The following is a 4,113-nucleotide window of genomic DNA, read 5'->3' as shown; positions in this document are numbered from 1 at the left end:
GCGATGGTCCCATTGTATTATTTTCATTTATCATATTACTTTTAACATCAACATTTTCACATTTCCGGGAAGCTACATTCGAAAAGGTTTAAAAATGAATATTAAGTATGACAATTTTGAAGTTATTATGAATATAAAAAGACGATGTTTTGGAGGTAGTTGGGAAACAAATCAACGGGCAGTACGAAACGTCGACCACGCATTCAATTGCAATAAATGTAACACACCAAAATAAATTCGGAAGGAATCCGTGGAAAAATGGTTCAAATGATTGGTAACGAATTACTGGATGATGAACGTGATTAAGTTGACAACCTTTGATGAAATTACTCCTGGTAGAAAGAAAATTAAACGTAATAAAGTTAAAAAGGTAAATAAGACACTGGACAACTACTTTAAACTTACTCTGCCTACCTTCTTATTTAAAAATACTTACTCTGCCTACCTACAGCGTAGGAACCGATAGGATGTTAACTAGAACCATAGTTGATGTCCTTAGCAAGGATAAGAAAACTTTACATTTTGATTTATAAATTTTGAACAATGAAGGGAAGTTATACAAAAGCCCTATGAACGAAAAAACTCACCACAAACCCAGAAACACACCTTTCGGATATTTTGATTAAATACTATCAAGCATGTTGTTTATTTGAGGTAGAACTTAAATGCGAGTTTATTGCTCAATAAGTTTCTTGTCCTTACATTGACATAGTTCCTAATACAAGTTTGGTAATAATTAGTCCTATTTTGACATGGTTGTATTCTTTAATATGTTATCAAATTTACAAGATTTCTATTTTGCAACCAACAAATCGATCAAGTCGAAAACATCTGCCTTTGCGGCCGCATCTATTTTTCTCGACGGATTAATCGTATTCGTTTAGATAATTCACATTTTTTGGGTTTGCTGTTAATTCTGCGTCAATTCATCCTTTCCAAATTTGTTTTAATTTCGACGTAAATTTCATGTTTTGCGTCCAAAGTAGAATATTGCTTCCAATCTGTTAAAAATCTATCAATATTCGTCCTCGTTAGTTTTGATTCACTCAAGCGTTTTGAAAATATCGAAGCCCATTCTCCAACCGAGACAGAATTATTTGCAGGCAACTCATCTCGTATAATATAGTCTGCAATGAGAACATTATTCAACAACGCATAATAAAACACATTATGATTTAGGGAATCCAGTTGACCGAAGCAATCGAAAGGGTGTTTCTCCATCAAATAAGTGAATATTTCCAGTTTGTTTGAAGTATTTTCCCTGCTGCACACGCAGTAGAAGAAAGCGTTCCTGTTAACGTCTTTTTCATTGATTTGCTGCGCATCAAAACCATAATGTTCAATAAGACATTTCGCCAAAGTTAACCAACCCTCCGAGCAAGCGCTATGCAGAAGATTCAAGCCCCATTCATTGCATTTCCAGTCCAATTCTCCAATTATTTTCAAGCAATCGCAAATGATCTTTACCGACTTTTCATCAACCAAATTATTTTGCTCAAAGTAAAAAACCTTGCCTTTGCTATTGAGGTTCCCACTGTTTAACTTGTCCATCAAAACAGGGATTCGCTCTTCGATAGAAAGATGTTTCTACAATTTACACTCTCGCTTGAAAATATCCTTACCAATTTCTTCATTAAATACCGTCGCATACCAAAAGACGCTCTTTTCCTTCGAATCCAGTTTACCGAAGCAGTCGAAAGAGTAATTCGCCATCAAATAAGTGAATATTTCCAGTTTGTTTGAAGCATTTTCACTGTTGCACACGCAGTAGAAGAATGCGTTCCAACGATTGTCTCTTTTATTGATTTTCTTTGGTTTAAAATTACAAAATTCAATGAGACATTTCGCCAAAGGTAACCAATCCTTCATGCAAGCGATATTCAGAAGATTCCTGCCTCTTTCTTCGTCTCTGTCGTTCAGTTCTCCAGTTGTTTTCAAGTAAGCGCAAATGATCTTTACCGACTTTTTATCAACCAAATTATTTCACTATTTTCTAACTTGTCCATCAACACAGGGATTCGCTCTTCGATAGGAAGATGTTCCTGCAATTTACACTCTCGTTTGAAAATATCCTTACCAATTTCTTTATTATAAGCCGTCGCATACCAAAAGACGCTCTTTCCCTTCGAATCCAGTTTACCGAAGCAGTCGAAAGGATCTTTCTCCATCAAATAAGTGAATATTTCTAGTTTGTTTGCAGCATTTTCACTGTTGCACACACAATAGAAGAATGCGTTCCAGATATTTTCTTTTTCATTGATTTCCTCCACATCAAAACCATAATGTTCAATGAGACATTTCGCCAAAGTTAACCAACCCTCCCTGCAAGCGATATGCAGAAGATTCCTACCCGTTTCTTCGTCTCTATCGTTCAGGTCTTTAGCTGGTTTCAACCAATTGCAAATGAACTCAACCGACTTTTCATCAATCAAATTTTTAAAATAATGCAATATCTATAGAAAGGATATTGCATTATTATCTGACTTTTGTAACATGCAAAACAAAGCAGGAGCTCGCTGTTCGATTGAAAAATGCCTTAGTTTGTCAAACTCTTGTCTCAATATCTCTTCCGCAAGGAATTTAACATTTTTGTTCAAATAATAAAACAAATTTTTATGGTTTGAATTACGTTGCTCGAAGCAATCTATAGGTTCCTTTTCCATCATGTACAAAAAGAAACTATTTTCATCGTCGAAATCTTTGGTACATGACGCACTATAGAAGAATGCGTTCCAGTTGTTTTCTTTTTTATTGATTTCCTTAACACCAAAACCAAAATCTACAATTAGACATTTTCCTAAAACATCCCAATCTTCCAGAATGGCGATATGTAAAAGATTCCTACCATTTTCATCGTGGTATCGAAGTTCCCCGACTGATTCCAGAGTGTCACAAATCAATTTACATTTCGTTTCATCTTTTAAATGTGGATCTCCAAGATATTGAAACATGACCTTTGCATTCAAGCTTGATGCTTTGAATAATTTTATCAAATCAACGATCTGAACTGAGTTCAGATCCTCCAACTGCTTCTCAAATCTTCTTTGAATGATGTAATGAGAAATCTTCCTACTATTTTTAGCTGCATAATGAAAAATACTCTTTTCTTTCGCATCCAGTTGATTAAAACAATCCACAGGATCTCTCTCTAGCATATGAACGAAGATATTTTTGCTGTTATCATCATCCGTTTTGCAACTTGATTTGCAGTAGAAGAAAGCGTTCCAATTGTTTTTCTTCGCATTTATTTTCGTCGGTTTGAAATTGTAATGTTCCATGAGACATTTTACAAAATTTGAATCACCGTAACCGACCGCAAAATGTAACAAATTTCTACCTTTTTCATCAGTGCCAGTACGATCTATGCTCTTATCGAGAAGAAAATGATAGGATCTAAGACAACACCATTTTATTTTACAGTTTCGGCAAATTTGCCTAATAAATTGTCTAGATTGTCTAGAATTGTTTTTGATTTGTACAATAAATATTCGACTGCGGATGGATTATCAAGCTGCAATGCTCGTGCAATCAAAAACTCTGTCCCACTATCAATACCGGTATAGTTTCTTATTTCAAACTTTGTAGGAAAATATTCCATAAGATCATGTCGCGATGAAAATCCTCTATTCCATTCCTTACATTGACGTGGAGTATTTTGAGTGGGGCAAGTGATGTTATGCCGAGTGCAATAATCGTGGAAAAGAGATGTGAACTCATGTTCATCATTTTGCAAGTATGCAAGCAATTCCCACAACTCCCGCTCAAAATTGTCTTTTATCACGTTCAAATACTCTCGATGACCTGTTATCATATACTGTAGAACATTAACCGAACGACAATTTAATGCTAACTTGAAATGGTATTCATTAGGTCGTTTGAGTTTAAAATCATTTGAATTTCCAATGATAATTTTGAACATAACAGAATCAATTATGATGCAAAACTCAAAAATTGGTTTAAAACTGGAGAAGTCTTCCCTCATTATTATTTGCTCTACTTTTGAAACTAACTTAAGACCCATTACGAACCCGTAAAAGGCTACAAATGGCGAATGAATCGGTAGCTTCAAATTAAGTACTTTGTCTAATCCATAATCTTTTACTAATTTCTTAA

Source organism: Anopheles coustani, chromosome 3 (genome assembly GCF_943734705.1).
Source record: "Anopheles coustani chromosome 3, idAnoCousDA_361_x.2, whole genome shotgun sequence".
Taxonomy (NCBI): domain Eukaryota; kingdom Metazoa; phylum Arthropoda; class Insecta; order Diptera; family Culicidae; genus Anopheles; species Anopheles coustani.
Note: the sequence above shows the minus strand (reverse complement) of the source record.